This window comes from Asparagus officinalis, chromosome 2 (genome assembly GCF_001876935.1).
Source record: "Asparagus officinalis chromosome 2, Aspof.V1, whole genome shotgun sequence".
Lineage (NCBI taxonomy): Eukaryota > Viridiplantae > Streptophyta > Magnoliopsida > Asparagales > Asparagaceae > Asparagus > Asparagus officinalis.
Window position 1 is genome coordinate 69869932 of NC_033795.1, and position 23922 is coordinate 69893853.

The 23922-nt window shown below is 36.0% G+C and overlaps 1 long non-coding RNA gene across 3 annotated transcripts; it reads right to left on the reverse strand.

Moving 5' to 3' along the window:
* LOC109831578 lies at nucleotides 826–3324 on the reverse strand. 3 transcript variants are annotated; one of them, XR_002244468.1, is made up of 4 exons: nucleotides 3255–3324; nucleotides 2860–3091; nucleotides 1475–1550; nucleotides 826–1072 (listed from the first exon to the last, which is right to left on the reverse strand). It is a non-coding gene; the product is annotated as an uncharacterized LOC109831578 (long non-coding RNA). The 3 variants fall into 3 exon arrangements; XR_002244467.1 differs by lacking the exon at nucleotides 3255–3324 and having other exon boundaries at nucleotides 2860–3240; XR_002244469.1 differs by lacking the exon at nucleotides 3255–3324 and having other exon boundaries at nucleotides 2355–3240.

Below are 23922 nucleotides of genomic sequence, written 5' to 3' on the forward strand. Positions count from 1 at the left end.
TTGAGTGTGAGCTTTCATTGTGTTCTCATCCATATTAGAGAACAATCATTTATTGTAATTGTGCTTATTGTGAGGATCACCTTGTAATACACTTGTACATCGAGAGAAGTGTGTGGCGAGAGTCAGGGATCGTCCCAAGAGGAGTGGCGTTGGTTGACGAACCTTAGGAGAGGTTGTATCCGAGCACTTGAGGGAGACACGTCTAGTTCCAACACTTGAGAGGGTGTAGAGTGGGATTGCAAGAGTGTGTGAGTTGTAGAGTTTTCGGTAAATTAGAAAACCGTATTATGAGGTGTAAACGTTGTTCGGGTAAACGTAAAAAACTCGGTTGTGATAGAGGAGATCTCCTCGAGGTGAGGAGTGGAGACGTAGATCGTGGGGACCAAACTCCGTAATCATATCGTTCGTTAGTGATTGCTTTGGCGCACTTATTTTTATATTCATATCTTATATCGCCTTTGTATATTGCTTGTTGATTATATTACCCACTATCTAGTTTAGATTGTTTACCCTTGTGTTAATTATATATCCTTGCATATATCTCATAGTATATCTCATTGCTAGGATATTTACCTTTGTTCATATTGCTTATTCTTGCTTGTAACATATTGTATATCTCTCTTGCAAGGATAATTTATTAATTAGTTTTAATTGGCATAAAATTGGATTAGATTAGCATAAGACCCTAATCACCCTCCCCCTCTAGGGTCTAACAATTGGTATCAGAGCTTGGTGTTCTTTGATTTAAGGACTAATCGTCTTGTGTTAAAGATCCAAGTTATATTTTTTTATGCTAATCTAGCTATGATAGCATTTGTCTTGCTTGCATATGTTCACATGTATATCATGAATATAATCTAATAAATCAAAACTTACCCAAAAGACCTACAGCAGAAAAGAAATAAACTATGATTAAGAATACTTGAACAATAAAGACCACAGTGAGCCCATATCTTATCAATGTTGCAAGTCTTTCCTTCATCATGTCTCTGGCTTCTTCTTCTCACTACATCGCACCAAACTAATCTCTCCTTCACCATCTATCACCTTGCAGCCTCCATCCATATCATGCCTATGCTTGCCAAAAGTAATAGAAATTTAGAAATAGAAAAAGAAAATTCAAGCCTCTATAGATTTAGGTTTTAATAGTTATTAACATTATATTCACAAATAGTTATAGTTTTAAACATCTTCATGTATAGCATCCAAAATATTATACAAAAGGATAACACAGCTTCAAAGACATGAATACTATTACATACGAAAAACACTTTAAATAATGTCAAGTGGAGTGAAACTTCTAAATTGATCGAGGCGACACATATTTGTACACTCATTTTTCGAAGGGACCGGCCAGGGCATTGTCGCTAATATTCTTAAATAATTAATTTTTCCTAAGCATCAGATAATCCAAAGTTCCAAACCATTTGCAATTTAATAATATTCCACAAAAGAGAGATAAAGATGTATTTACCACTATAGATTAGTTTTAGAAAGGCTGTGATCTCATGACAGAAAGGAATCACATACCATTATCATCTTGGAATCCGCTGCACACAGTAAAAAATTTTAAAAATAAATTAGGTAACTAAAAACAGAGAATTGCAACATGATCATCTTAAAAAGGACGAGAGAAAAAAAAACACATTGCTAATAGAGCTTATATTCAAAGCAAAGAGAGAAAACATTAACAATACAATAATCATGCTTGAACCTAGGCATGGCCGTGCCAAATATTATGCTTCAAAGTTAATTGAGCTGCTAATGAAAAAACAGAGAACATTGAAAATAGTAAACTCTTTCTTTAACATCTTTCATTTTAACTGTTAGCGCATAGATCATAACCCTACTTGTCTTAATTATAATCTTAGACAATGTTTACCTAATTAATAAACAAAAAGTCTTATAAGATCTTATCATCAACCAATAACTCTAAAATAAACTTTAGATTAAAGTCATTATTAATAGCAAAAATAAAATTATAATAATTGATAGAAGAAAGATGGCAAAATTAGGACAAATCATCACCTCTGGACAAAACTACCAATTGCTAGCAAAGTACTGAGAATTTTCATATCCACTCAATGACCAAAGTATACAAAAGATTTAAAACTAAAAATTCATGACATCTGAATGGGAAATTAATAGTTAGCTTCTTATAGTTTTAAACAAACCATTTCTAAGCAATAGGTTGAAAGAAAAAAATTCAAACCAATTCCATGCCCTCATTTTGTATAAGCTTGTAGGCCAAATGCATGCTAATTCTCTTAACAAATTTTTTTTTTACAAGCTCAGCTTGCCATAGCAAATATGCAACACTAGTTTAACATGTAATAATACCAAAAAGTTCATACCTTGCGTTAATAGAATTGATAACTTTGTTGTTGAGAATCCCATGTTTCTCCACGACCAAAATTTTTGTCCTTTTGCATGATATCAAGTAAAGGATTTTGCATGTAACAATTAAGGTGTTAATTATATAATAGATAAGTATCAACTCTTAATATTAAAACTTGAGGAGATAATCCAATATTATAGGCCAATAAGTCACATATTGGCATTTCATCAAACAAGTGGAGTGCACAACATGTATATCCATTTAAAGGAATTCATCCACCATCCTTAGCATCGTGTGCAATACAAAGAAAGAACTTGAGATTGTCATGACCTATGAAATAGTTGAGAGTGAAAAACAATGCCATAAATTTAAAATTAGTTACAAATGTTAATAAGATAATTGAGTGACCTTGATCTGAGTTTTAGAAACAAATTCATTGCTTTAATTGTAAGAAAGAAAGGGTAAAAAAAGAAGAAAAAGGTCTAAAAATGAAGTGATGATAACAAAATTAGTTTTCTTACATTTTATCTTACATACTGTTAGGTGTTGGTGACAACATAGCCCAGGATGAGGAGGGTCTATCTGAAGGAGATCCAAGAGTAGAAGAGGATGATGAAGGTTTTCATGATGTTGAAGAAATCGAGGGTATTTGTTGTGTTGGTAGAGGCTAGGGTGCATTCTGGAACTTCAATCAAGCATTTGGAAAATTGATGATGACTGGTTGATTATCGTTTCGCTAGGTGAGGAAGGGATCTGTTTTTTAAAAAATATAGACATGCAATTAATAACAAAGATTAGTGAACTCTCTCTCATGGAACTGAGATCCGAATTTTGAGATCAATTTCATGATAATTAAAAGAAAAATTACATAAACTTAGAGAGATAAAGTAATGGATCGTTGGAAAAGTTTTCTCACCCTTTGCACAAGGATTACTCTTATTCATTTTTCCTACCCCTTTTAACCAGGGGCCACAATGAGATTTAACATCCCCCCAAAATTTTAATTTTTCAATTTGCCTATTTTTACATTATTTTTCAGCTAACTGTTTGTAATTGAAGGAAAAGGATCATGTTCATAAATGTGCGTTTCCAATAGGCTTTGTTAACAACAACAATTCTATTAACCATTATTAATAGACGCTTTTGTAGTAATGACTCTTGGTGGAATGTGATTTCTCTCAAATGAGTAGTAAAGTAATATTAGAATCAAGATAGTTGTTCAAGGAATAGTGAAAGTCCAATAAAAATGACTAAGGTTAGGTTAGCCCATTATATGGTGGAATATTATACATATGATGGTTGTTGATATGCAAAGTTTCTATCATGGTCGTGTTGGGATCTAGATGCAAGCCTAGAAAGGGGGTTGAATAGGATTTCACACTTTATTTGAGAATTAAAAAGTAATCACAAAAATATAGCATAAAATAAATAAAACAAAGTGCAAGCAAACACAACTACAAACACATGTGATTTTTATATTAATTTGGATAAACTCTACATCCACTCTTCCTCCTCATGAGGAGGGACTTCTTCTCTAGTAAGAAAGAGTTTCTAGATCACAACCATGTCGAGTAAGCAGTAGTTACAAGACTGTACACTTGATTCATCGTAATCTAGTAGTCTCTGCCAAACATCCTACAACATAAGTGTAACCCTAGCCCTGGCTAATATCTATAATCTTTAATTTTCTCTAGCTTGAGTATGTCACACAAAATCGACCAACAAAAAATTATAAAAAAATTATGTACAAAAAATAAACAATTTAAGCATAACTAGAAAGATCTTCCAACCCCTTTTGATTAAGATTGTTCTCCAAAGAATTTGTTATGAATATCTGGAAGAACATTGATGATGAATTTAAGGCTGGATGCACTTCATAAAGTATCTGATATGATATTTTAAACAGCTTTGAGGATGTGCATAGAATCCAAAAGGTTGAGAGATGGTGACAGTGGTGAAAACCTTCTTCAAACCCTAAAGGAATCCTCTCCTTTTCTTTCTCTCAATGAAACTCTTTCACTCTACAATTCTCACCCTAGATCTTATGAGAACTAAGCCCTAAAATGCTTATATAGGCCAATTGATGAATGACTTACATCGCTTTTAAAAAGCTAATTGAATATGCGAAGATACATCATCCAGAATCAGATGGTTCTGGCCAAACATCTGATCTAGTATGTAGACATCTGGTTCTGATGTCCAAATGTCTCTGCAATGTTTTCCAAGAGCAAGTGGTCTGTCTAACAAATTTTAGATGTCTGCTCAAAGATTTTAGACATTAAATGTTCGAAGCAACCTGTGAAGACCATTTTCATATTGTATAGCGTGTCGAGAGCTTTAAGCGATTATATTATAATATCGATTATGATAATCAAGTCAAAATTATGGCCCATATAAGTTTTCAGCCTCCGTGTGCATGTTTTTAGGTTTAGTTGTGCTTGATCTGCACACTTCATCTCGAAATATCATCAAAATACCTTTGAACATTTATCATTAATCAAATTAATTTAATTGTGTAATCAATATCTTTCTCCCCCTTTTGATAATGTAAAGACCCTACCCCACTCCAATAAGTTTTGACCTTAGATCTCAATTGAGTAATTTTGTGCCATTAGATTTCATCCAGTTCTAAGATCATGACACATATCACCATGCCTTTTTGCTTCAAGTAGTTTTTAAAGTTATGCTTTTGTAATTTTTGGCCTTAATAGAGAGGTTAATAGGCTTTTTATGCCAATTATATTTAATGGGTTACATCAATTTAAATAGTGACCCATTAGACACAAATCATTAACTAAACCCTCAAATAAAAATCTTAGATCTCTCCCCAAATTAGTTAGGGATTAGATTAGAGAGCTTAGAGCCCAAAGAGAGTGTATCACAGCCTAAGGCAAGTGTTTTTCGCTCAAATCTTTATCTTTTCAAAATTTCAAATTTTGGGTTCTAGGGATCACATTATCCTCTTTCTTTTCATATAAACATATCTTTCAAAGGTTTAGTTTGATTTAGAGTTTTCTCTTGGATTTGGGGTTCATAACCTTTTCTCGATGAATCGGCAAGCATCTCTTTTTCGTCAATTAAATTTCTAATTTTTCTTAAGCTTATATTCATCCAAGCATTCTTTCCCTTGAATCTTAAGTAAGCCCATGCTCTTAAGTGAGTTTTTCAGAAATGATTTCTGATTTGATTTCTTTTTGTCTACTATCAAGCCTTTTCTGACGTTGCATCAAGATGAGCGAATGCACCTAATAACTGAGAGGGCTAAAAAACAAATTCTTTTATTGTTCACTTTTACATTATGTTCGAGCTTTTTCTCATGTTCTGTGACTTTCATTCATGTGTTCATGAAATTACAGGCTTGTTCCTACCATCTTGAGATAAAGTAGATGATAAAGTAGTTGTTTAATTCAAATCCTTTTGGCTTATGCTCAGTTTATTGAAAGCATGGTATATACATATTTAGATTCAAGTAAAGAGAGTTGTGCTATGTTATCGCATAATGATGTATTGTATGATCTACCATGCTATACCATGTTATGCTAAGTCTTAGAATCCACAAACATTATGCATGTTGGCTTAAGTGATACCCTGGAATTTTATTTTGCTCCATTCATTATCTTGAGACTTGGACATTGGGGTATCCATAATTAGGCACCATGATATGGCATATCTATCAATAACAAAGATTGTTTATGTTTGCATATTAAGAGTGTACCTCATGGTTCTAAATCAAGAATAAATTTTGTTTAAATTAAGAAAGTTCTCAGTTTGGGATACATAAAAACTAGGAATGGAGGCTCATGATTCTCCACCATCAAAAGTTTAATCAAGTATAAAGCATGATAAACGAAGAAAGAGATCAAGTATACGCATGTATTAAGCCATAATTGACTTGTGTTTGATATTTGACAGGCATGTTTCATTGCTTTGAAAACCCAGTTGGAGAAGGCACCAACATGATGGATGTTCTATATAGATTGAGTTATTCAGACCCAGTGTAAAACCCCATAAAATACAATGAATGAATTTTTATTGTGAAATATATGCTTATATCAAAGATGAATGTGATAGCAAGTGTTTGGGGATCAAACAAGTTTAATTATGTGAGAGAGAACAAGTGTAAGGCCAGCACACAAACAAACATGCACAAATAGGATTTTTCCTGTTCGGTTGACCGTAACGGTCGACCGTGACGAACGATCGCGCATCGGCCAGATAGTTTTTCCCAGTTCGGGTTTATATGGGTTTTTGGGTCGGGTTTTATTATTCATATATATGTTTTTATACCCGAGAGACCCTCTTCTTCATCAGCTCTAAACCCTAATAGTGGCGAGAAGAGTTGGGACTGAGACCTCCGTATCGTCCTCAAAGAACCTGGCCAAGAATAGCCTTTCAAGGTCTACCCACTTCTGGATAGATCCAGCAGGCAGCTTCATGAACCATTCGAAAGCGACACCTTAAGAGTGCCGATAAACAAGCGCGTCAGGATGGCGTCGTTTGCTACCACATCCCCAGTTTGGGACTTGAAGTAGTAGATGTGCTAATTTGGTGATCCTGTGCCATCAAATGGTTGTAAGGTAGGGGCCTTAAATTTTGGTGGGGGGATCAAACAAGTTTATTTATGTGAGAGAGAACAAGTGTAAGGCCAGCACACAAACAAACATGCACAAATAGGATTTTTCCTGTTCGGTTGACCGTAACGGTCGACCGTGACGAACGATCGCGCATCGGCCAGATAGTTTTTCCCAGTTCGGGTTTATATGGGTTTTTGGGTCGGGTTTTATTATTCATATATATGTTTTTATACCCGAGAGACCCTCTTCTTCATCAGCTCTAAACCCTAACAGCCCCCTCTTCCCTCTTGTAAACCTTAACCTCTTCTCCTTGGCGTTTTCGGCGGATTTTGGGGAGTTTGAACGAGATCCGATGGTTTGCAGCGAAGGAGTAATTGTTACAGTGTTGTTTAGAGTTTTTCATCACCCCTCGAGTGAGTTTTATCTCACCCAATCCTACACCCCTATTTTTAAATAGTTTTAATGATGTTTTCATGTGATTTGTGAGCCTGACATGCTATTTTATTTATAAAGATAGATCTTATTATTGTATAGTGCAAAGAGAACAAGTTTTTAGTTAATAAGATCACCCACGAATTTTTTAATGCAGATCTAGATCTGAACATATTTTAAAATAAGAGTTTTGAAAGAAAAATATTTGTTTTCGAATGTTTCAACATGTTTATGTATGTTTAAATATGTTTTGATTTGTCTATAGTGATTAGACTATTCTTCACATGTTTTTGATATGCTAAATCACGTATTTAGGACTATTAGTGTATAAACACGTCACACATAAAGTTTGAGATTAAACCCATGTAGAACAGAAACCTGAAAAAGGTTTCTGCTTCTACGTGGTCAATCGCAGTGGACGCGGCGGTCGACCACGTAATGTGCACAAGAAATAGTAAGCTTCTGCTTCAGTCACGGTCGACCGTGGCGGTCGATCGTTGGGGGTTTTTATGCATAGTCATTTTGTTGCATGAGTTTGTATGGCTGGCGAGATACCTAGGTTACAGGGGATTGTTATACACTAAGATTTGTGTACATGAGTTGACTACGGACATCAGTCTTAGATTTATTCACCGGGGTATGAGAGTGAACAGTATATATGTTGGTTTTGACATTATTCACATGTTACAGTCCTCGTGTTGGACTATAAGCTATTGAACAGTATATATGTTGGTTTTGACATTATTCACATGTTACAGTCCTCGTGTTGGACTATAAGCTATTGAAGTCCTTGTGTCGGACTATAAACTATTGAAGTCATGTTACAGTCCTCGTGTTGGACTATAAGCTATTGAAGTCCTTGTGTCGGACTATAAACTATTGAAGTCCTCATATTGGACTATAAGCTATTGAAATCCTTGTGTCGGACTATAAACTATTAAAGTCCTCGTGTTGGACTATAAGCTATTAAGTCCTTGTGTCGGACTATAAACTATTGACATCTTCATGTTAGACTATAAGCTATTGAAGTCATTGTGTCGGACTATAAACTATTGAAGTCCTCGTGTTGGACTATAAGCTATTGATGTCCTCGTGTTGGACTATAATCTATTACAATCCTCGTGTTGGATTTTAAGCTATTGTAGATTTATATATTTGACATATGACAGGTCATTGATAGTATGATTAGAGATGGAGTTATTTCTCCATGTTATAGCTTTTGGATTTGGTATTTAGCTCTTTACAATTTGAGCTAATTGAGACGTACCTATGCTCGTGTTGTAAATTTCTAAACATCAAACCTTCATTTTATTTTACAATCGATGAATGACTATCTATATGTATTATCAGCTATTTTTTTATCCTTCTAGCCCTTCCCCTTGGGGTTGGTTGAGATGTTACTCGCTAGCGCTTGACACTCGTTGTTTCCCCTCTTTCAGGTAACGAGCCAGGTGAATAAAGAGCCATAGCTTGATGGAGTTGCTCTAGTTGTTATTTATAGTTATTGTTAGTAGCTTATGTTAAAGCTCCACAGTAGATGTACTTATGAATATTTAAGTTATTATTCTAGTTTTGTAAAGGCGATGTGCCTTAATGTCATTTCAATTGATTTCTTTTATCGACACACTTGTATTCAGCTCAGATGTTTTCTTTTTAGAGATTTATGTATTTATATCAGTGGTGATGATTTTTTCAGAGTATCTTTTGTTTAGTACTCCTTCCGTATATTCTCTCTTGCCTGTTTTGTACATTCACCTGTTGTTGTTTCCACTAGATTGGTAATAACTGTGATGGTAAAACATGTGGTATCATGGTGTTTGGTGCTTGGCTTGGTGCTTGGCAGATTTAACATTCTTGGTTTTACCTTGGACTACAACCTTGTTGAAACCAGGGGCATCACAGTTTGTATCAGAGCTCTAGTTTCAGTATCCTTAGGATCATCCTGTGTCGAGTCATGGAGTTAGAGTAGAGTTTCTTAAGATTTGTATATAGAGTTCGCTAAAAATTTTTAGAATGAGTGAGGACGTTATATACGCGTATTCAAAAATTAAAAATATTTTTTTGTGATATTAAAGCATTTGAGTGAATGATATAAGATACGAATTTCTTATATGTTTTGTTCAAGGACTTATAAACTTTCTTCTAGATGCTCTGATGGCCGAACGTGGTAGACTTCGCACCCGGAGAGCTGGTCAAGCAGAGCCACAGCAGGCTCCACCCGAGCCGTAGCAGGCACCCTAGTACTTGGTAGATATTATGGCTCCTATAGATGCTAGGATAATAGCACTTGAGGACCTTGTGACGAATCACATCACACCACCTCCACCAGTAGTTCCACTACCGGTAGTACCAGCTATTCCCATTGCAGAGAACCTTCCAGAGGACACACCGATACCCACCCCATCGGCAGCTACTAATAGAGCCACAAAAAAGGAGGCTTGGCTCTACTTAGTAGAGAGATACCAGAAGATGAGGGCACCGGAGTTTCATGGACTATCAGGTTCTCTTGCAGCACATAAGTGGAAGGAGAATGTAGGTAACATCCTTGAGATACTTAATGTGACATCAGTTCATAAGCAGAGGCTGACATCCTACAATCTCAAAGGGGATGCAAGGAGATGGTATCAGCTTTAGTTTACTCCAGAGCAGAGGATAACCCTCACCTGGGAGGATTTCGTCAACTTTTTCGATGAGCGGTATATCTCTTCTGCAGCACGAGCCGGGAAAGATCTTGAGTTATCCAGATTATCTCAGTAAGACATGTTAGTATCTTATTTCGAGAGAAAATTTATGAGCCTACTTCACTTTACGGGCACGTGGCAGATTGGAGAACGCTAGGCACATATGTTTTTAGCAGGACTTCGCCCTAACCTTCGTCGATACCTCGTTTCTAGGAGGTTCTATTCAGTTCGAGAGGTAGCGGATGCTGCCACATCACAGGAGAATGAATGAGCTATGTTTTAGAAGAACAAGGAAGGGAATACTAAGGATAAGGGCAAGAATAAGAGATCTTTTTCAGAACCCCAACAGCAGCAATAGCAGCAAGGCCCTCATAGGAGAGGACCCCAGCAGGATCAGAGAGCACCTCAGCAACGCAAGTTCCAGGGCACTTATTTTAAGTGTCACAAGCTTGGCTACAAAGCATCAGAGTGTCGCAGTACACCAGCAGGAGCCCAGCAAGGGAGAGGGCAAAATCAGCAGCAAAATCGATTTCATGGCCGAGGTCAGGGCTAGCAGATAAGACTAGAGGCACCACCAGTAGTTTCGCAGATTGAGGGACATGTTCGTGCAGTTCAGGAGGTCTATCAGGGACAGGTAGTTCCATATGCTCCACCTCCAACAGTAGAGCAGCCTCCAGCCACCGGTAGAGTCTATGCGGTAGTCCCTCGTAATCATGGTGCGAGCGGGGCCGTAGTGGAGGGTACATTCCTCGTGAACTCCTTTCCAACCCGTATTCTTTTCGATTGAAGAGATTCACATTCTTAAATATCTTATGCTTTTATGATTAGACTTCAACTCGTAGCTCAGCCTCTAGACATTCCTTTGTCAGTTTCCACCCCTCTCGGTGAGATGTCGCTCTTGGAGAGCATTTGTAGGAGGTGTGTTATCAGTTTAGACGAGTCTGAGCTCGTTGTTGATCAGATAGTGTTGAGCATGTTAGAGTTTGATGTCATTCTTGGTATGGATTTGCTATCTTCCTACCATGTCATTATCGATTGTTTTGTGAAAACAGTCAATTTGTGAGCATCCAATGGGTCCAAGTTAGTTGTGGCAACCTCTCAGGGGAACTAGTTTACGAAGTAATTACTGGCGTACATCGAGGAGGTGATGCTTCGGGATCAGTGTGCTAATATATGTGAGACTAGAGTTGTCTTAGATTATCAGGATGTCTTTCAGGACATACCTAGGTTACCTCCTGTGAGAGAGATTGAGTTCTGTATCGAGTTGTAGCCGGGCACAGCCCTAATATCCCGAGCACCCTATCGCATGGCACCTGTTGAGATGAGGGAGCTACAGACCCAGTTGGACGAGTAGTTAGGTTAGGGCTTTATTCGTCGGAGTCATTCTCCATAGGGAGCGTCGGTCCTCTTCGTAAAGAAGAAGGATGGTAGTATGTGATTATGTATCGACAACCATGAGTTGAACAAAGTCACTATCCAGAATAGATATCATTTACCTCGGATTGATGACTTTTTCGATCAGCTGTAGGGAGCGCAGTATTTTTTGAAGATTGATCTTCGTTCTGGTTATCATCAGCTGCGGGTTCGTGAGATGGATATTCCTAATACAGCCTTTCTGACTTGATATGGGTCCTTTGAGTGTTTGGTAATGCCATTTGGGTTGACCAATGCACTCGCGGTATTCATGGATTTGATGATCCGGGTTTTCTGTCCATACTTGGACCAATTTGTGATTGTATTTATTAATGATATTCTTATCTACTCGAGGTCGGAGTCCGAGCATGAGTAGCATCTACGTTTAGCTTTGCAGACTTTAAGGGAGCATCAACTATATGCTAAGTTCAGTAAATGTGAGTTTTGAATTTCTGAGGTCAGGTTCCTTTCCCATATTGTCAGTAGAGAGGGCATAGCAGTGGACCCAGCTAAGCTTTCAGCAGTGATTGATTTGGAACCGCCGAAGATGGTTACCAAGATTCGTAGATTTTTGGGATTGGCCGGCTATTACAGGAAGTTCATTCAGGATTTCTCAAAGATTGTGATGCCACTTACACGCCTTACGAAGAAGGGTGTACAGTTCACTTGGAACATGGAGTGCTAGAAGACCGTTGGTACCTTGAAGGCTAAGTTGACTACGGCACCAGTTCTTACTATTCCGAACAGTGAGAGGACATTTGTTGTACAAGGATGCATCGTTAGCAGGTTTGGGAGATTATCTGATTCAGACGCAGATGGTAGTAGCATATATCTCATGGCAGTTGAGGGTGCATGAGTAGAACTACCCCACTCATGATTTGGAGTTAGCAACGATAGTATTCGCGCTGAAGGCGTGGAGACACTATTTGTATAGAGTTCAGTTCGAGCTATTCATAGACCACCAGAGTCTGAAGTACCTTTTCCCCCAAAAGGAACTTAACCAGAGACAGCGGCGATGGATTGAGTTCTTCAAGGACTACGAATTCACGATACAGTATCATCAAGGGAAGGCAAACTTCATAGCAGATGCTTTGCGTAGGAAGCGTCGACATCAGGTTGCAGCTTTGAGGTGCTCGTTGTATCGAGATCTTCTCACTCTTAGCCAGTTTGATTTTAGGCTAGAGATTGGCAGGACCAGCGCATACTTGGAAGCTATATCAGTGTAGCCATCTTGGAGAGATAGAGTAGTCAGAGCTCAGTTAGAGGACTCTTGGATTCGAATCCGAAAGGAGGAGATTTCCAAAGAGCCCAAGGACGATTGGACCATTGGAACAGATGGGGGCCTTCGAGTGAAGGGTCGATTAGTTGTGCCAGCTAGTGTAGAGCTGAAGGGGGAGTTGTTTGATGAAGCACATCGTACCTGATATACAGTGCATCCAGGAACCACAAATATGTATAAGGACCTGAGGAGACATTTTTGGTGGAGCAGTATGCGTAGGGAGATTGCAGAATTTGTGGCTAAGTGTTTACCTACCAGCAAGTAAAGGTAGAACACCAGAGACCAGCATGGACACTTCAGCCCCTACCCATTCTAGAGTGGAAGTGAGCGGATATTTCTATGGACTTTATTGTAGGGTTGCCGAAGTCGAAGAAGGGGAACGACTTAGTTTGGGTGATAGTGGATCGGTTGACAAAGTCGATACATTTTATTCCAGTGAGGACTACTTATACTTTTGAGGCATATGCGAGGATATTTATCTGGGAGATAGTTTAACTTCACGAAGTTCCAGATACGATTGTATCAGATCGAGGATCAGTTTTCACCTCGCACTTTCGGAGAAGTTTCTAGGATACATTCGGTAGCAGATTATTGCACAGCAGTGTATTCCACCCATAGACAGACGATCAGACAGAGAGAGTAAATCAGGTGTTAGAGGACATGTTGCGGGCTTATATCAGTGACTTTTAAGGTAGCTGGGAGAATCATATTCCATTGATAGAGTTTGCTTATAACAATAGTTATCAAGCGATGATTGGTATGACTCCGTATGAGGCAATGTACGGGAGGCCTTGTCGATCCCCTATATGTTGGGCAGAGCCGGAGGATAGCTTGTTGCTTGGACCAGAACTTATGAGGCAGACTACCAAAAAGGTAATATTGATTAGGGAGCGTATTCTAGCTACTTAGAGTCGGTAGAAGAGCTATGCAGATCATAGACGGCGACCTTTAGAGTTTCAGGGGAAGATTATGTCATACTAAAGGTATCACCGATGAAGGGTGTGTAGTGATTTGGTAGACGTGGAAAGCTTGCCCCGAGATATATTGGCCCTTTTTAGATTATGGAGCGTATTGGGGTTGTTTCATATAGACTAGACCTTCCAGCATCGATGTCTGGTATGTACGACGTATTTCACATTTCTATGCTCAAGAAGCACTTACATGACGAGGAGAGACAACGAGTATTGGATGCTCCGGAGATTGAGCTTCAGGACGATTTAACTACGATTGAGATCCTAGTTTGTATACTTTCTAGAGAAAACAAGAAACTTAGAAACAAGGTGATTCCTTTGGTGAAAGTTTAATGTAGTTTGTATACTTTCTAGAGAAAACAAGAAACTTAGAAACAAGGTGATTCCTTTGGTGAAAGTTTAATGGAACCGGAGAGGATCTGAGGAGAAGAAACAAGGTGATTCCTTTGGTGAAAGTTTAATGGAACCGGAGAGGATCTGAGGAGATTTCTTGGGAGCGCGAGGAGGATATGCATCGTAACTACCCACACCTGTTTGAGCAGGTAGATTGCTTGGATTATGTTTTTTTATGTTTTATAATAATTTTGGATAGTCATATTTATCTTTAACACTAGAATGGAGGGATTGTCACTTAATCCTTAATCATTTAGAATACATGGTATATATATGGGGGGTTCCTTATTTGGATTTTTTGCCTGATGTACAAATTCCATTTAGTTAGGGTTTAAGTCATGAATATTTGCATTCTAGGTTGTTAACTTTAGATATTACTATGTTCATATCTGGAAACTAATGCTATGAGATTGTATGTGGGAATTTAATTACTCCCGACATGCTTTTCTTGTATTAATAATTTTTAAGATACGATTTCAAAATTTTAAGGACGAAATTCTTTTAAGGGGGGAAGAGTGTAAAACCCTGTAAAATACAATGAATGAGTTTTTATTGTGTAATATATGTTTATATCATAGATGAATGTGATAGCAAGTGTTTGGGGATCAAACAAGTTTAATTATATGAGAGTGAACAAGTGTAAGGCCAGCACACAAACAAACATGCACAAACAGGAATTTTCCTGTCCGGTCGACCGTGACGGTCGATTGCGCATCGACTAGGCAGTTTTTCTCAGTTTGGGTTTATATGGGTTTTTGGGTTGGGTTTTATTATTCATATATATGTTTTTATACCCGAGAGACCCTCTTCTTCATCAGCTCTAAACCCTAACAGCCCCCTCTTCCCCCTTGCAAACCCTAACCTCTTCTCCTTGGCGTTTTCGGCGGATTTTGGGGAGTTTGAGCGAGATCTGGCGGTTTGTAGTGAAGGAGGACTTGTTACAGTGTTGTTTAGAGTTTTTCATCACCCCTTAGGAGAGTTTCATCTCACCCAATCCTACACACCTGTTTTTAAATGGTTTTAATGATGTTTTCATGTGATTTGTGAGCCTAACATGCTATTTTATGTATAAAGATAGATCTTATTATTGTATATTGCAATGATAATAAGTTTCAGTTAATAAGATCACCCACGAATTTCTTAATGCAGATCTAGATCTGAACATATTTTCAAATAATAGTTTTGAAAGAAAAATATTTGTTTTCAAAGGTTTCGACATGTTTATGTGTGTTGAAATATGTTTTCATTTGTCTATAGTGATTAGACCTTTCTTCACATGTTTTTGATATGCTAAATCACGTATTTAGGGCTGTTAGTGTATAAACACGTCACACACAAAGTTTGAGATTAAACCCATGTAGAAGAGAAACCTGAAAAAGGTTTCTGCTTCTACGCGGTCAACCACGGTGGATGCGGCGGTCGACCACATAACATGCACAATAAACAGTAAGATTCTGTTTTAGTTGCGGTCGACCGCAACGGTCGGTCGCTGGGGATTTTTATGCATAGTCATTTTGTTGCATGAGTTTGTGTGGCTGGCAAGATACCTAGATTACAGGGGATTATTATACACTGAGATTTGTGTACAAGAGTTGACTTTGAACATGAGTCTTAGATTTATTCACCGGGATATGAGAGTGAATAGTATATATGTTGGTTGTGATATTATTCACATGTTATAGTCCTCATGTTAGACTATAAGCTATTGAAGTCCTTGTGTCGGACTATAAACTATTAAAGTCCTCGTGTTGGACTATAAGCTATTGAAGTCCTTATGTCGGACTATAAACTATTGAAGTCCTCATGTTGGACTATAAGCTATTGAAGTCCTTGTGTCAGAGTATAAACTATTGATGTCATCGTGTTGGACTATAAGCTATTGAAGTCATTGTGTCGGACTATAAATTATTGAAGTCCTCGTGTTGGAATATAAGCTATTGAAGTCCTCGTGTTGGACTATAATCTACTACAGTCCTCGTGTTGGACTTTAAGCTATTAAAGATTTATGTATTTGACATATGACTTATCGTTAATAGTATGATTAGAGATGGAGTTATTGCTCCACGTTGTAGCTTTTGGATTTGGTATTTAGCTATTTACAATTTGAGCTAAAGGAGACGTACCTATGCTCGTGTTGTAAATTTCTAAACATCAAACCTCTATTTTATTTTACAATCGATGATTCACTATCTATATGTATTAGCAGTTATTTTCTTATCCTTCTAGCCCTTCCCCATAGGGTTGGTTGAGATGTTACTTGCTAGCGCTTGACGCTCGTTGTTTCCCCTCTTTTAGGTAACGATCCAGGTGCACGGAGAGCCGTAGCTTGATGGAGTTGTTCTACTTGTTATTTATAGTTATTGTTAGTAGCTTATGTCAGAGCTCCACAGTAGATGTATTTATGAATATTTGATTTATTATTCTAGTTTTGTAAAGGCGATGTGCCTTAATGTCATTTCATTTGATTTCCTATATCGAGACACTTGTATTCAGCTCAGATGTTTTATTTTTAGAGATTTATGTATTTATATTAGTGGTGATGATTTTCTTCAGAGTATCTGTTGTTTAGTACTCCTTCTGTATATTCTCTCTTGCCTGTTTTGTACATTCACCTATTGTTGTTTCCACTGGATAGGTAATAACTGTGATGGTAAAACATGTCGTAGCATGGTGTTTGGTGCTTGGCAGGTTTGACATTCTTGGTTTCACCTTGGACTGCAGCCTTGTTGAAACCAGGGGCGTCATACCCAGTGTATACTATATCATGTTTAACCAAGTAATAAAAAAGTTCAATTCAGTTAATTAAGCAGAGATAGGACATCTCATAGATAATATGTAATCTGGGGTTGTGTTAGAGTGCTAGTGCTAGATGAGTCTGTACACAAAAAATAAGTAAGAATCCAAAGCAACAATTCTAGCAGGTTCACGAAACACACACTATCCACAAAGAGCTATCCTAAATAATAGTAAGTAAAATCTGTGTGTAGTTAGATGCACACGCTACTCTATGCGTCATACTTAAGGATCTTGGCACATGCTCACACTTTTGATCTATGTTGTTTGTTTGTAAACCTACTTTTTTTCTAGTTCTATTTTCGGTTTGGATTTTTGCTACAAGTTTTCGGATCATGAAAAAAAAGTAAAGTTATATAGTAATACAATCTTTCTATCTTTGAACTAGCATTGCATCCATGAAACATATTTCATGTGTGCAAACCACTTTGTTTATTATACCACTTGCTTGATAGTTTCTGACAATCTAGGTTTACACACTAGTGGTGAATCCGAGCATGTTCCCATTACTTTTTGTCAGCCCAGGCTCTAGTGACACCAAGTAAGGATGAGGCTTCATCCGCTTAACTACCTACTTACCCATTAGTTTCTATTTAAGCTTATCAGTTATCAGCTATTGTCTTCTTTTGGACTACATTTTGGACCTCCTCCACCTGAAGTTATTCTTATATATCTTGTTTATTTTAGTTGATACTTTAGACTTGTAGACTTGTATCACCAAGTGACGTTATTATCATTATGTTATGCAGATGCATTGATATGGATCGTTAATAACTATCTTTTGTTATTTAGTAACCTATTCTACCTGTTGACTATTTTTGTATGAGTAGTCCTTTGCTGAATATTTATTGCTGCATACTTGCTTTTGCTATATATTAGTTGTTTTATATTTGCGATTATATATTATTCAGTGATCTTTTTCTAGTTACAATTACTGATATGTTTGTACTAATCTATTAGATTGTAAAGCAATTCTCCCCTTTTCTTTCTTTCAATGTATCTCTTTCTCTCTATAATTCTTTCTCCAGATCTTGTAGAAAATAAGCTCAAAAGTAGCTTATATAGGTCTCTCAATAAACATCTCAGAGCACCTTCAAGAAACTAGTTGAATTTGTCGAAACGCGACGCCTAAACGTCTGGTGGTTCTGACTAGATGCAACAGATGTTTGATATGATGTTCAGATATATAGTTCTATTTTCTAGACATCTCTATAATGTTTTTTAAGAATTCTGCTTTCCGTCTAACAATTTCAGACTTTTGCTAAAAACTTTTAGATGTCGTGTGTTTGAATCAAATTGTGAATGTCTATTTCATCTTGTAGAAAATGTTGATAGATTTCCAAAATATAATATAATAGCGATTCTGGTAACTGAGTCAATAGTTATGGCCGTTGTAAGTTTTCAGCCTCCTTGTGAATGTTTTCAGGATTAACTGTGATTAACCTACACACATCTCTCGAAACATTATCATATATATATATATATATATGAATATTTGTTATTAATCAAACTGAGTTGATAGTGTGATCAACATCCAATAGGTTATTGGTGTGCACAAAGGTCTACTTTAGCATACAAGTGGTTGAAGATCCTACAGATTTACCACTTCATCGTTATGGTTCGGGTTTATGCCAAAGTCACATTATCACTTTATTTAATGTTAGGGCTAATGCCTTTTAACAAATAGGAGAACGTTATCAAAATAGAAAAGTTATGGAAATTTTTTTGTTACAAGGATAAACTAGGGTTAGAGCAGCTTATGTCATGAGGAGGTCCTAGTTAGAGTTTGGCGCTTTCAGGTGGCATCAAGCGGTATTACCACTATCCTCATTAGAGATATTTTCACCAAAGAGGAGACCATGTCTCAAATTCCTTGAAAGAACTCATAACTAGGGTGAAATTTTTTTATAATGTAATTATGTCCAATCAAGATAAGTACGTTTTTAAGCAAAATGGAACTAAAGACTGTCATAATGGGATAAAACAATAACAAAATGGGTCCCTACTTTCGTCAACATTTAAAAGATGTAAGTAGGATAGAACGTACTATATAGGTAGGTTTATCTGTTTGATCCTAAAAAAGTATTAGCCTAAATCCAAACTTGAATTATTTCGAAAGAAACATTGTTTCCTTTCAGTGATGATCTTATCGTGGCAACTACATCATGCCAAATGGCTAGAGTTTTTCTTCCCAATTGGTGGAAGACTTTTAATATGGTTGCTAACAAGGGCTTATGGTAGCCATAGAAAGGAGAAGAGGGCCACAAGTCTACTTGTGGACAAGAGGAATGAGAAGGAAAGGTGGGACCAAACCCATACTCTTGAACAAATTATTTTGGAACGTTCACATGTTCTAGTGGTCTTGTGATGCGACATAATTATGTACCAAAATTGCAAGTACACAATTGATCAAGTTATAGTATAAAAAGTTATCGATCCCACGAGGAAAGTGATTTTAAGAGATTATTAGAATTGGTTCTTATGTTTTGTGCGTGACAAAATAGGATTAAAGAATAAGTGTGATTATGGAGAGAGATATGATGAGTGGTTGTTTTGATTTATGTGCAAGTAACAATAAATTGAATTTTAGAGAAAAGAAATAAGAATCAAAGAATAAATGAAATCACAAGGTAAGAAAGAAGAATGAATAAAATCAAGAAATAAAACCAAGAATGAAAAGAAAGTTTAAGAAAGTCAAGATGGAGGATTCAAAAGAGGTAAGAAATCTAGAATATAATCCACTAGCTAATTTTAATTACAAAATACAAACTATTCTCTTTTTATCATAATTCAACTTAGATTTATTAAGCATAGACTATCAAACCATTTAAGGAAAGTATAACCTATCAAATTATCATCTAAGTCAAAATTACTATTCATGATAAGAACAACAAGAAGATAATAATCCTAAAATTCATAAGCATAACCTATCAAACCATTTAAGATAAGTATAGATTATCAAATTCTTTTTCTACCGATTAGTTCTCTAGTTGATTATCCTAAACATGAACATTTTAAGTGAAAGAGAATAATTCATATAATATAAAGGAAATTAGACTAGTTTTTTTAATTCTAAGAATTCTACAAGAATTAATTTCACATCTCAAGAAATAAAAACAAGAAGAAAAAAACTAATTACAAAAATAAAAAGAAAAGAAAAATCTAAACTATGAACAAGAAATAAATCTAACTACAAAGAATAAAAATCTAAACTATAAAATAAATTGCAGAAATTAAATGCAAGAAAATAAATCTACTCTACAAATTAAAGTGCAAAAAGAAATAAAAAAGACAAGAAAATAAATCTACACTACAAGCATGAATGTAAATCTAACTAATAAGCAATAATAAAGAAATTACAAAAAAAAATAAAAGAGGAAAATAAAATAAATGCAAACCTTCAAATTGCTCTTCAACTCCATCCTCATCATTCAACAAAGAGGAGAAAAGAAAATTTAAAGATGAGAAAAATTATTATTATTAATTGCAACAAAAGTTACAATTTTTGGAAGACCTTCTCAATTAAGAGTAGCCCTCCTCTCCAAATAGAGTTACAAAATTTGTCATACCTCTAACCCCTTACTCTCTACCCCTATTTATAGTAAACATCAGTAAATGAGAGCCATTAGATCGAAATGTTATCCAAAAATATCAATTTTCAGCCTTTGATTCGTAACTAACTGCCTAGTGTATCGATAGCAGCATCGATAGGGGTATCGATGCTGGCATCGATACTGGCATCGATGCAGGCATCGATGCCCCATCGATGCAGGCATCGATGGCCTGCTCTTCTGGCATCGCCCCCTGCCTCTCTTCTGTTGCTGTCCGCAGATCCTCTTGTATTTGGCTTTTGGGCTTGGATCTTGGGCTTTGGCTTGGACTTTTGGGCTTTGGCATTTTCTCTTGATTTTCCACTGGGCTTTGATTTATTTTTTTCATTAAATATTTGAAAGAATTCATTTGGCTTCATGGGCTTCATTTCTTCATTAAATCAAGGGCTTTTTGTTGAGAGATGAGAGTTTGAGATTTATTCTTCATTAACTTGTAATTAAAAGATAAAAATAATTATTAGTGGTATATTTATTCATATAAAATAGGTAATGAGGATATAAAATTATAATAAAATATGATTATCAAATACCCCCACACCTAAACTCTTGCTAGTCCTCTAGCAAAGAAAATAAAAAGAAAATTCTAACTCACTTTCGCAGGAATCTCGGTTGTATTTAGCGCATACAACAAGCCTTTAAACCCCTAGGTTACTCTAGTGGACGAGTTATAGTCTCGTGAGGGTTTGCAGTGAATATACCCACAAAATTCGGTCAACTTGCCAAGTTAAATAAGTCAGTAAATAACAGATTTTCCTTGATATATTTAAACATTCTAATTGAAGCTAGTTAATAATCAAGAAAACGTTTTTATATATAACTCCAATGTAAATCCCCTAGAAAATCTTTTTCATTATAGCAATACAAAACCAAGTCAAATCTTAGAAATTTAATTAAAAAGTTTTGAAAAGAACATGCCAACTCTTTGTTTTAAATAACTTTCAAGTCTCTTGATCAAAAATTGTTTTTCAAGACCATATATACAAAACAACAATATATAAAAACAATTGTTAGTGTTATATATATGTATATTTTTTTCACTCTCTAATTCTTGGTGATTGTTTTCTATTTTAACGGGCTTTCTAAGTGACCATTTAACGAGTTTTGGGCCAATGAATCCCAACCCAATTGGGCTTAGGTCATTAAGTATAGAGATACTCCTTGGGCTTAATTGCTCAGTCAACTTAGGCTTTATAAGATAGAATCACCTTGAATTTAAGAGTTTTTATTTATTTATTTTTTTTGGGTGGTGCCCATTTTTCGCACTCTTCTTTTATAAGGTTAGTTTTTTTTAATATATATATGTGTAAGTATATATAGTCTTTAAAAAAAAATGTATAAATCAAGATAACTTGAAAAAAATATTTTCAACTCTAAGTTAAGCATGCAAAAATTTCATTATTTTTAATTAAAAATCTAAGGTAAGACTTAAGTAAAGTATACTAGTTGAAAAATCATTTCTTAAGAATTTTATTTGGAGTTATCATAAAAGGTGAACTTGAATATGTCACTAACTAAGAATTAGAAAATTTAAAATCTATCAATTTGATCAATTATTACTTAACTCTATTAATTTGGCAAGTGACAATATTTTTATAATTTTTTTTAACAAAAAGAAAGAAAAATATAACTAAAAAGGTAAAATAAAGAGGAAAATATGTATTTCTCACCCCCACACCTAAATTTTGCATTGTCCTCAATGCAAATTCGCTGAAGCACAAAGTAAAGCAGATAAAATTAAAGAACTTACAGTTGTTCGGTTGACAATGATGATAAGGATCTGCAATTACTGTTAGTATGAGGATGAAGAAATCTAATAAGAGAGAAAAAATTGTAATTATTGTTTTTTTTATTTTATTTTATTTTATTTTATTTTCCTTTCCTTTTTATTTTTTTTATTTATTATTTTTTTATAGATAATGAGGTTCATGAAGGACCAACACCTCTTCCTCTCCGAGTGTAGAAAATTCTAAAAATGGTTTCAAACGTTGACCATTTATTTTAAAAATGTTACCATTTTTAGGATTTTCTATCTCGACAGCCCCATGTGAAAAAACTTGTTTGACAAAAACTGGACCTGTCCATCTTGATCTTAATTTTCCAGGAAAAAGATGTAAATTTGAATTGTACAATAAAATTTTCTGTCCTGACGAGAAATTTTTTTGTAAAATTGATTTATCATGAAAAATTTTGGTTTTCTCTTTGTAAATTTTTGAGTTTATGTATGCATCATTTAGAATTTCTTCCAACTCATTTATTTGGAGCAATTTGTTCTTACCTGCCGAGTCTGAGTTAAAATTCAACTGTTTTATCGCCCACATTGCTCGATGCTCCAACTCTACTGGTAAGTGGCAAGCTTTTCCAAACACTAGTCTGTATGGTGACATCCCCAAATTGGCCTTGAAAGCTGTTCTATATGCCTACAGAGCATCACATAATTTTACAGACCAATCTTTTCTGTTATGATTAACTGTTTTTTCTAAGATTTGTTTGATCTGCCTGTTTGTGACCTCTACTTGTCCACTGGTTTGGGGGTGATAAGGAATTGACAATTTGTGTATGATTGAATATTTTCTCATCAAAGCCTCAAAAGAACGGTTACAGAAATGTGTACCGTTGTCACTGATGATCGCTCGGGGTACTCCAAACCGTGCAAAAATGTTCTCTTTCAAAAACTTGACAACGACCTTGTTGTCATTAGTTTTACAAGCTACCGCCTCAACCCATTTTAACATGTATTCAACGGCTACTAGAATGTAAACATTTCCAAAGGAATTTGGAAATGGTCCTATGAAATCGATACCCCACAGATCAAAAAGTTCAACAGATAAGATGGGTTGTAAGGGCATTATATTTCTTCTAGTGACCTTCCCTAAAAGCTAACGGCGGTTACAGGTTTTGCAAAACTCGAATGAATCCTTGAAGAGAGTGGGCCAATACAGCCCAGATTGGAGAACTTTTTCAGCTGTTTTTCTTAGGCCAAAGTGGCCCCCACAGGCTTGCTCATGACAAAAGGATAGAACACTCCTAGTTTTCTTCAGTGGGAATACACCTCCTAAAGATATGATCGGAATAGTATTTGAACAAATATGGATCATCCCAGTAAAAGTATTTTACTTGGGAGAGAAAACAGGATCTATCATATTTGGACCAATGAGAAGGGATCTGGTTCATGACTATGTAATTCACAATGTCAGCGAACCATGGGACAGATTGGATTTGTAGGAGTTGTTCATCAGGGAAATGCTCATTAATCGGAACGGTTGATGTTGGTGCGTCCGGTAGTCGAGAAAGGTGATCTGCTACGGGGTTCTCTGTTCCCCTTCTGTCAAGAATTTGAATGTCAAACTCTTGAAGAAGGAGAATCCATCTAATGAGCCATGCTTTAGCATCCTTTTTGGTCAAAAGATACTTTAGTGCGACATGATCAGTGAAAACTT